An 11635-nucleotide genomic window follows, 5' to 3' on the forward strand; every position below is an offset into this window, starting at 1 on the left:
TCCTAGCACTCAGTGGGTTCTGGGTAACGTTGGTTGGTGGACTGAACTAATGGGAACAATGGAGATACATGTAGGAAGAAGTATTAGACCCTGAGTGTCTCAGTATCAGGGTCATATAAACTTCATCTTTACATCCTCAGGACTCAAAGCAGAGCCCGAGACACAGCTGCTCAGTACAGGTTTAATTAATTCAACATAGTTGGAAACAATATGACTGGGTCTTCAAACCAGGAGTCCACACACCTGTAATTTTGGGAATTTGAGAAAGCCATCCTTCCAGGACTTTAGGTGTAGTTAAAGGAGGCTCTGGGGTGAGGAATGTACTTCAGTCACTGACTTGGGTGTCAGGAAATCTAGACTCCTGTCCCCTGCCTTTCTGTCTATGGTGGGTCAAGTCCATTATCTTCTCTGGGCTTTACTTTTTCCTCTGGCTGTGTGGTTCTCCAAGTTCCTACCAGCCCCAACATCTTGAGAATAAAGGCTGGGGACACAGAGCACACAGGTCTGTGGTGCTAGTCTTTATAGGTGGATCTGGGGGAGGTATAGAGAGAGCTCTGTATTCTTTCCAAACCCTTTTCAGGCCAGAGGGCACAGTGGAAAGCAGCCTGCATCTCAAGGATAGGAATGAGAAGGAAAGGAAGTGGAGCCTTATGTTCTGGAGTAGTTGCCCAAGGAAGGAAGGCCACGGCACAGGGACAGGGCTAAGTGTAGCAGGAATCTTAAAAGTTCTTATGGATAAAATCAAACCCGTAGCCAGGTATTGGGGTGAACTGGAAGATTAGAGAACAAGCCACAGCTAACCTCATCTGGTCAACTTCTCAGCTGGTCTTGTTTCCTCAGACTGGAAGCTTCTGTGTCCTCATCCCAATGGCTCTCAGCTGAACTGCTGCTTAAAAGCCTGAATGCTTAACCAGCCAAATACTTAACCAGCCAAATGCTTCTAGTTTCTGGTCCTCACGCCTCATATATCTTTCTGCTTTCTACCACTACTCTCTGGGATTAAAGGCTGGCTTTCTGGGATTAAAGGCGTGTGTCACCATGCTTGGCTGTTTCCAATGTGGCCTTGAATTTACAGAGATCCAGAGGGATTTCTGTCTCTGGAATGCTAGGATTAAAGGTGTGAGTACACCATTTTCTAGCCTTTGTATCTAGTGGCTGTCTGTTCTCTGACCCCAGATAAATTTATTAGGGTACACAATATTTTGGGGAACACAATACCACCACAGCTAAGTCTGGACCATAATGGCCCTAGTGCAAGTAATACTCCAGCTCCACCAGAGACATGTTGCTGATTTTGGGTCATTAAGTGTCATTTCAAATGCCAATACTGTTGATGCTATGGCAAGGACACATTGAGGGAGAGGACAGAACCCTAGAGGGCATAATTCATGGTTTAATGTCCTTTGTGGCCCCTGGAAAGAGTTTGATTATGTATGACTATTGTGAAATATTATTTTAACTGGGCAAAGATGTATTACATTTATTTATGCTTTGGAATATTACTTTAACTGTGAAAATGTGTGTTACATTTGTTTATGCTGCATTTGTTTAACTATGTAAAGATGTAGTGCATCTGTCTCACCTTGCCTGCCTAAGGCACTTGATTGGTCTAATAAAGAGCTGAATGGCTAATAGCTAGGCAGAGAAAGGATAGTCAGGGCTGGCAGGCAAAGAGAATAAGTGGGAGGATAAATCTAGGCTTGAGAGAAAAGAGGGAAGAACAAGAGGAGAGAATGATGGACATGCCTGGGCAAGAAGCCAGGCAGATGCCAGCCAGACATACAGAAGCAGTGAAAATAAGATATGCAGAAGTAAGGAAAGGTAATGAGGCCTGAGGCAAAAGATAAAGAGAAACAGGTTAAGTTAAAAGAGCTAGCCAGAAATGTGCCTAAGCTAGGCCGAGCATTCATAACTAATAAGTCTCTGTGTCATAATTTGGGGGGTTGGTGGCCCTAAAAGAAAAGGCCTGGTACATATGACTTCAGGGTAACTGTAAACTTCTCAACAAGAGCTGAGGGTGGACAGGGAGTCCTAGTGGTGACCTAGAGCTTTGTCCCTAAAATGACCAAGTAACACCTGTCATTGACTGAACCCGTGACTGAACAAGGTCACATGTAATGACCCTTGTATCTTCTCCAGCTGTTTTGGGGTTTGCTTGTGCCCTTTAAGTTAAGAGTGGGCTGTTCATCAACCCTTGCTGCATGACACCCCCATCTGTGTTGATCCAGCAGCATCAGTTCATAGTCACAGGTGCCGAGGTTTACCTCTCATGTTGAACACACACACACACACACACACACACACACACACACACACACAACTCACACACACTCTCACACACACACTCTCACACACACTCACACACACACACACTCTCACACACACACACATACTCACACACACACACACACTCACACACACACTCACACACACACATACATATATTTCACAACTACACATTACCATATCACACACTTCAGAGCTTCTTCAGCACACACACATACACACACTCACACACACTCACACACACACTCACACACACACAAATTACATATGTATGTGTGCACAGACTACACATGTACCTGTGTAGTCACACAGTTTTCAAGAAGCCGGGTTCTGTTCAGGGAGTCTGCTCCTCTCCTCCTGCTGTGTCCGTGTTCACCCAGTCCCGTGTGGCACTCTCCAGAAAGCCCTGATGCTTCCCCCACCTGAGTGGCTCTGGGATCCTTCCTACCACATCCCGTCTGCACTCAGAGCTGCTTGCTTGTGTTCTCTGGGCCCTCTGATGATGCAGCTGCAGTACTGACTTCTTTTCGGCCACTTTACGTCCCCCACTTTCCTGAAGGGCCTGCCTCCATCCTCTGTCTGGCTCCTTCTGCTTACATCTCCCCTTCTCTCCAGCCCCTGGTATTTCTATAATTTGAAATTTATAAAAATAAATTTCTATAATTAAACATGATGGTTTTTACAGGTCATCTGGACTCATTATAGACATCCTTCCCCCTTTCCACCCTCTACAGCATGGATTATCACAAAACCTTTGTGATTTTTGTGTCATTCTCTATAGGCATCTCCCAGTTTATCCTCACATTTATATACTGTTTATTCATTTATATATATTACATACCCTTACATCTCTGCCCTTGCTGGGCAGAGAGCTGTCTCCTGTGTCCCATATTGTAGGTAGTATTTTGTGGAATCCTGTGGGAAGCAGCATTAGGGAGTGGCCAAGGACATGGACTTCTAGTTTATATGCTGCCTACAGTACTGTATAAAAAGAGGTTTAAAGTCTTGGTGCTTTACTTGTCACCAAGAATGGAGTAGTATTTGTCTCTTAGCTTTATGAAAATTAAACAGGAAAACAGACATGTAAGTCATTCTTAATGGCCTCTGACAGAGTAGGTACTACATTCCATTATTTTCCTTTTTGTTGTGTTTTTAAACTCATCTCTATCAATATATTTCATGAAGTAAGCTTACTGGACCAAAGGTTAGAAGGTCTTTGAAATGTTTTGACAAATTGCTTTTGAAAAGTTAAGAGCTGTTTGTACCTCCTGTCTTTTTGTGAAGAGTACACTGTAATTCAAAGCCCTGATTGTAGAAGTTGGAAATGATGATGGAGTCTATTCTTAAGCTGTTAGATCTTTCATCTACTCATGGCCACTCAGCTCAGTCCTACACTCCTAGGCCAATTCTCTCTTCCAGCAGATGTTTGGCACTGTGTTTTCTTTAATCATTTTATAATTTAATGGCTTATTAAGATATTCACTTTTATTCTTTCATGGCAACTAGCATCTTTTGCTTTCTATTACAGGATGAGAGCTGTGCAGGATAGTTTTATGTCACCTTTACACATGCTAGAGTTATCTAAAACTAGGGAACCTCAGTTGAGGAAATGCCTCCATAAGATCCAGATGTATGGAATTTTCCTAATTAGTGATTGATAGGGGAGGGCCCAGCCCATTCTGGGTGGTCCCATCCCTGGGTTGATGGTCTTGGGTTCTATAAGAAAGCAGGTTGAACAAGCCATGGGGAGCAAGCCAGTAAGTAGCACTCCCTATGGCTTCTTCATCAGCTCTTTCCTTCAGACCCAGGCTCTGAGTTCCTGTCCTGATTTCCTTGGATGATGAACAGTGATATGGAAGTGTAAGCCAAATAAACCCTTTACTCCCCAACCTGCTTTTGATAATTGTTTCATCACAGTAATAGTAACCCTAAGTAAGACAAGTAGGCCAAGCCTTGCTCCCTTGTATGGCTAAGTTTTATGTTGCAAGGAATTCTGGAACTAGGGTACTACTGAATGACCATTCTAGAACCCTTTACCTGGCTGCCTGTTTTGCCTCCTCACTTGGAGTCCAGCATATGTTCACACTAAAGGCTCTACCATTGACCTCCTGAGATTGACCCCTTTTCCCAGCTCCCAATCTTCTTATTACAAGTGGTCAGGGCCTAGGAAGGAGACATTTGGATTGTCTGTCATGACTCAAACTCTATGTGTTGAAGCACCTAGAGAGGGACCAGATTGGCAGGGGCACTTGGGAAGCCAGGGGATCTTGCAAGCTGAAGACCAGCTTCGTTCACAGAGTGAGTCCTAGGCTACCTGGGGCTACATAATGAAACCATGCGGCAAAAACCAAACCAATAAACAACACACGAGAGTGAAAACCCTGTCTGAGAAGTTACCTACACACATGGGAAGACAGTGAGGGGTGCTGGGATCTAGGAATGGTCTGGTTCCATCTTGGTTCTGCCAGGCTTCTGGTCTGTTCTAAGCCGTGCTGACTAGAGGCCAAGAGAGACCCCAGGCATGACCATAATTGTTTCATCTTTGAGCCTTGGTGCAGGTGGTAGCAGCAATGTCAGCAGAAGGTGAACATCCCTAGGCCATCAGTCAGGACCAACATCTGAGAACATGACTGCGGCTTATGAGCCTGGAGGTGCACAAGTGCCTGGTCCCTCTCTAGAGCCATCCTGACTCTATTGCCCAATTCTGTGGGCTGCTAAGAACTACTGTCCTGATTGGTATTCCTTCCTCTGGCTTGGACCAAGTGCATATCACAGGGGCCTCGGGCTGATCAGGGCTCTGTAGCTTTTGTAGATGCCTGTGCTTATCTCTGGTCATCCCAGGGCCCCATCCAGCCCTGGGCCTATAGTAGGAGGTCTTCTCAGTGGCTTCTTCAGGGATCCTCCACTTGTCAGGCTACTGTGGTATTCCATCTAGAACCCAGGGAACTTTCATTTTCCTCCCAATCTTAGAGAGGCAGCACCTCCCTGGCCAACTGTCTGATGCTAGTGCCCTCTGAACATAAAATCACCGGTTTACTCAAAGAGCTGATGCAGCCACAGCAGCCAGACAGGGAGACTTTTCTGCAAGTAGCCTAGATATGTTGGCTTCCTTTGAGCTGTGAGGCACTCAGTCCTGGCTACTTTCATGGAGGAGAAGTATATTAGCTATTGCTTTTCTCATTACTTGATAGAATACCTGACAAAAACCCTTAAGAAAGGAAGGGAGGGTTGGGGGTTTAGCTCAGTAGTAGAGTGCTTGCCTAGCAAGTGCAAGACCCTGGGTTCGATCCTCAGCTCAAAAAGAAAGGGGGGGGGTTATTTTAGTTCGGTCTGAGGTCTGTCACAGCAGAGAAGGCATAGTGGCAGATGTGTGAGGAGGCTGGTCACACTGAATCTGCAGTCAGGAAGCAGAGAGATGAATGCTGGTGCTCAGCTAGTTTTTTCCACTCTGAGACCCCAGCTCAGGGAATGGTACCACTTACATTCAGGGTGGAGCTTCTCTACTCTGTCAGACCTTTCAGGAAACATACTCATAGGCAAATCCAGAGACTGTGTTGCCATGGTGATTTGAAATCCCAACAAGTTGACAATGAAGAGTAACCATCACAGGGAGATGGAAGTACGGGTATATGCAACAAATGCTTCAAACATAGATTATTACCCCAGTAGTCAACCTTGTCACCCAGCATCAGCTCCCTGGGCATATGGTAGGAATTTAATATGTTTATTGACTGACATCTCAGACCTGTCTCCTTATATTACAGAAAGGGAGAGACATTGGTGTCTCCTATTTGGAGTCACAGAAGACTTGAGAGAGGCTGAAGTGGGATTTACACGGATTGGATTTGCATTGGCTATAAGGCCTTGAACGTCCACAGAGGCTGTAGGTGAGTTAAAGGTTTCTACTTAATATCACATTTGTCAGCCCAGGTTCCCAAGCTAGGAGCTCTCTAGCCTCTCTCCCCACTGGACTCCACCATGCAACCAAGTCACCATAGTATGGCTCTAGAAGAGCAGCATGAAATCATTCATTGGGCACTGGCCCAACAAATTGGGGTCAGTCCTTGCTAAGTCATTTAATGGATAATTACATGCTGTGTAATGCCAAAATGCAGCCAGATCCTGTTAAGAATAAATCCAATTGTTTGCAAGGCATATGATAGAAATTCAGGTTTGGCATTCTTCCACTTTAGGGACTGTGGTATTGAGGCTTTGGCAAGGGAGAGACTTGGAAATAGAACTACTGTTTTTATAACAGCCCTTTTACCCTTAATGCCCATTTTATCCCTGTAAGTGCAGAAAAGTATGGAAATATTGCCATGCTCTTTGGCACAATTTTCTGTGATTTTTTTTTTCTGTTAAAAGCCCCAGAGAGAGTACATTTCTCTACCTACTTATTTGCCACTGTCAAAAGATAACAAAATTCATGAAAGTCTCTTCTGTCAATCCTCAACAAATATGCAATTATTTCAGGCTAGCTTTAAGGAAAAATTATTTCCACGACAGAGACTTGCCTCTTTTCTGAACAAAAGCAGGTTGTTGTTGTCTCCAGATGTTTTCATTCTCTGAGGATTGCAGGTGAACATCTGCTTCAACACATGCAGGTTACTTTCCTCTAGGTGAGCTGGCTCTGGTGCCTTTTTGTGAATAGCAAGTGGGGATCACAAAGTAATTTCTCTCACAGCCTTAGAAAACCTATCATTTCAGGACATTCCATGGGGATATTGGGCAGTAAGTGATGGGAAAGCTTAAAGGGGAGGAGAAAATAGACGATCTTGCCTACTATAAACCAGGGAAGATACATAATGGGAAGTTCTTGAAAGATACACAATTGACCACCTGTCACAAATAATTGATGACTGAGATCCTGAAGAATGTGGCCATGATAAAAATTCTGTGTAGATACCCACATACTCCACATCTTCCTGACATCTTGCTGGTTTCCTTTTTGCAGAAATCTCTGTGGGATCAAATTAGAAGCACTATTTGCAGAAAGGCAATATTCTCTCCTTCAAGCTTTGAAAGCAGAGCTCCTTGTCTCCTGGGGAGCCTTGGTTTGGCTTTCATCCTTATATTGAACTTCAGCCTTGAACTTTATGATAAATGCATGCAGACCTTGGTCCACCTAAAAACAATGACATAATGTGCATTCCTTTTGGTAGAAGAATAAACAGGACTCACCTGAATACTTGAACTCTGGAATGAATTAACTCAAATCTCTCTGGGGTTTGACAAGTCCTTCATGGAATTTTTTCCTAAAGTGCTCTGGATTCCTTTGCAGTTTTGCTTGAATAAAAAAATTACCATTGTGCATGGAAGGAGCAGGGTGGCTGCTTGCAGCCAGGTGGAAGTTGCAGGAATGTTATTGTTGGCTCACTGCAGGGAAAACCTTTGCTCTTTGACAGGAGAAATGAGGGTCACCTTACATGGTTCCTTATTAGTGAGGGAAACTGTGGATAGAACTGGAGGGAGTCTTGGGAGGGCCACTTAAGAGTCTGTGCCAATGAAGCAAATGATCTTTAAACGTGGTGACATTGGTGATCTGCTTACATTCCCTCATCCAACTGCTAGCACCTGAGAACATTTTTGTGGCATTGAGACTATTTTGCTTGCCCATGATGCTAGTGATGGAAACACCAGGAATGAATGTCCCTATTCCAACGATCCTTGCTCTCTCATGCTTCCGATGGGTAATGCTTTGTTTTGCCTCTGAGAGCTTTCCCTAGGGGATTAACCTTCTTGCCTGCAGTGCTAACTGGCTTGATGGTAGCCCTGTCTACTGGATGAACCTACATCAGGTTTTGGGGTGACTCCTCTTCTCTGTTTTTACTCTCAGTCTCATACCCATTTACTTTTAACCTTCCAAATAAACTATATGTCATTTTTCAGGCACTTTTTCTAGGGTAGCCTAGACTAAGATGATGTTTATCTTGTCTGAACAGCACAGGGGCCATGGCCTGAGATTGGGCCCTTTTAAAGTGAGTACTACTGAGTATTGTGCACAGTTCCAGGGTGCTATGTTGTGAGAAGACCCTGCAGCTCTTATGAGAATAGAAATGACTTGCTGACCATCTCTTGCCTGCTATCCCACATTTTTTGTCTGCATAACAGGGAACTTAATTGGTCTTATAGTTACCTGCTGCTCACTGCCTTGCTAGCATGCCTATGCTATGTGAAGTGATACATTAGCTTGGTTTGTTATGACATTCTGCCTCCATCTGCTTCCCCATTCTTTAGAGCCAAGGATCTGTACTTACTATAATATCAAAGTCAGGGGGCCTTTGGCTAAACTGCTCTAGAAGATTCCTAAGAGTGGTCTTCTGCCCACTTTGGCCTCCTGAGATACTTGTTCTGAGACACAGTTCTGGCAAATCCTGTATAGACAGCAAGATTAAAGACTAGAGGTATCATTTAGATATTGAGTTTTACTGTAGGTTTAGGGGTAGATCTCTCAGAAAGCCAGGCTAAACCTGTCTTGCCTAAGCCAGATATGAATGTCCTGAGACATCATCATGTTTATTGTCTTAACTTTAAAGTCCAGAATCCTGGTTAACTGAAAAAGATAGTATTGAGCCTCCATGAGTTCACAGTCCTCAGTTTCTCTGTATTTCTCTGACTATGGAATTCATAGGCAAGGCTGCGCCTGGTGGTGTATGTGCCTATATTCCAGCTACTCAGGAGGCTAAAGCAGTTGAGGCCAGCCTGAACAACATAATGAGGTTCTATTTTAAATAAAATCTAAACATGCATAGGAGAAAGAAAGACCATGAGCAAGGCCTGTTTCTGGGTATTAATAACAGAAGTAGCCTGAAGTCAGCTTCTCATTCAAGGACTGGATAAGAAGTGCTAGAATCCATTGCTATAAGCCAACTGTAAATGCCTTATTAAGCTACTGAAATGGGCACAAGTTTCCACCCATTTCTGCTTCCCTTCTTGGCATCCTTCCCTTGTCTCTACTAGAAGACATTTGTTAGGGCTCCCCTGCTTCTAAACAGCAGAATGGGTCACCTGTTTGTCTCATCACAACTCTTTAACATCCTTTAAAGAGTTTATGATTAGGCTAGGGAGATGGCTCAGAGTGATTGGTGGACAATTATAAAGACCTGAGTAAAGATATTTGCCCCGCCTACAGGGCTACAACGGGTTCTTGACCACCCTAAGGAGGGAATGTAGGGACAGGAGATACAAAGGAAAACACACCAAGTCTAGATTCTGATCAAGGTGCCACTTTATTTCTCTTCCAGAAAGGTTTATATAGTTCCGCAGGGTGGGGGGAGCAAGAAGCTGTCATCTGCGTAAGGTGGGGCAAGCTAACAGGATGTTTGTATAGGATGTTTACAGGGTGAAAGGGTCAAGGGCTCTGACTCAATGTCCTGTTGTTAGGCAACCTGACTGTAAGCTGATCTAGTTCCCTGTCTTATTGGGGGTCTGTATTTTTCCACTAACTAGAGATTCTGTCCTTGTCCCTGCCAGATATTAAGCATCCACATTAAGAGGCAGGCATGATGGCATGCATGCATCTAACCCCAGTAGTAACCCAGGGGTGTTTGTGGAGATAGAAGTCTAGGATCACTGAAGCTTGATGGTTTCCAGCCTAACTACAGCTTCATTGAGAAACCCTGTTTCATGGGAGAGTAATAAAGTTGGGCTCCTTTCATCCTCCTCTGGCTCCTGTGTATGCATGGATGTGCTTATTTGCATATGTGAATATATCACTCCCCATACACACAAAGACTTTATAAGCCTTTATATGATGTTAACTATTCTACCTGTTGTGGGGCTGGAAGGGGTTCAGAGTTTCCCACTAGGCAACTGGTCTCTCCAATGATTTCCATTTCTTCGTTTGTTTCAGAGACTTACCTCAGTATCAACTTCAGCAAGTTAAACACTGATGTGCTGAGGACAATTTCCATGGGCTTCCTGTGCTCTGCTAGAAGACACTTGGTAGGCAAGCCATCTTAAACCTGTAAAAGTAGCATGGCATTAACATGGACATTTAAAAAACTTCTTTGAACTTTCACTTTCTTATTTTTCTTATCTTTCTTTTTTTCTTATTTTTCATTTCTACAGGTTTCCTTTCGGCTCTCATGTTGTCATGCAGACCTCATGCCAACATTGTCTTTTCTCTATTTCCACAAACACTTTACAGCAGTGGTTCTCAACCTTCTCAATGCTATGACCCTTTAATATAGTTCCTTATGTTGTAGTCACCCAGCCATAAAAATATTTTCATTGCTACTTCATAACTGAGTCATAATGTAAATATCTGACTTGCAGGATTTTTGGATATGTGACTCCTGTGAAAGGGTCAATCGACCCCCAAAAGTGTCACCACCCACAGGTTGGGAACTGCCGCCCTGCAGTGAATTGTGTAATGGCTTCAAACAAGTTTTGCCAGTGTAGTCCATCTTGTAGGTGATGAAGGACATTTACAGCTTTGAGATTTAGTAAGGGACACCTTAACAAGGGAGCTGTTGGCTTTCCTGGAGTTCCTGCTCTAGCATCCATTCCAGGGGGTGACATCATCCAGCAGAGACTGGAGACACTTCTCTGGATTTGGATAAATATATCCACAGTGCTTTCCAAAAGGGTGAGTCCATGCACTCTGTCGTCTCCATGGACTCTACACAGCTTGGTGCATCCATATGTATAGAGTAATCTAGAAGAATTCCCACCTCTCTCTTATTTGGAAAGAAATTGTCCTCATCCTCCAGAGGAAGAATTAGACATGATCTCTTCAGGGGCTGGGGAGATGGCTCAGTTGGTAAAGTGCTTGTGACCTAAGCATGAGGACTCAAATTTGACTTCCTGTAACTTGTATAAAAACTCAAGTATGGTGATATACATACTCCCAGAGCTGAGGAAGTAGAGACAGGAGGATCTGGGAGTTTGCTGGCCAGTCAGGTTAGCCTATTCAGTGAGCCCTAGGTCTCAATGAGAGACTTCTCTCAAGGGAGTTGGATAGTATTTCTAAGGAGAACATACAAGGTTTTCCTCTGGCCTCCACAGGCATCACACTCACAAACATTTGAGCTTGCACACATGAAAAGAAAAAAAGAAAGAAATTTACATACACAGATACTAGTAGTTTTTAACCATACAAAACATACTGCAGACACTCATCATTTTGAACTTGCATCCCAACCATTGCAGCCTCTTTGTAACAGGATTGGTTTCTCAACACATTAAAATAAGTCACTACAGGTCTGTGTATATACACCCACTGATCCGTCCAACAATCCATGCATCCACTCTTTCCTCTGCTTGTGCCCAGCATGGTGCCAGGGACTGAAGACAAAGAAACTACTATGATGAACTTCCTGACTGCAAGCTAGTAATTAGATCCTAA

General features: G+C 43.8%; 1 long non-coding RNA gene across 1 annotated transcript; it reads left to right on the forward strand.

Annotated features, from left to right (window-relative positions):
* Positions 1-5573: 5573 nt before the first annotated feature.
* Positions 5574-10493, forward strand: LOC119087985. Its single transcript, XR_005091532.1, has 3 exons — positions 5574-6173; positions 10139-10230; positions 10357-10493. It is a non-coding gene; the product is annotated as an uncharacterized LOC119087985 (long non-coding RNA).
* Positions 10494-11635: the final 1142 nt, after the last annotated feature.

This window comes from Peromyscus leucopus, chromosome 1 (genome assembly GCF_004664715.2).
Source record: "Peromyscus leucopus breed LL Stock chromosome 1, UCI_PerLeu_2.1, whole genome shotgun sequence".
Lineage (NCBI taxonomy): Eukaryota > Metazoa > Chordata > Mammalia > Rodentia > Cricetidae > Peromyscus > Peromyscus leucopus.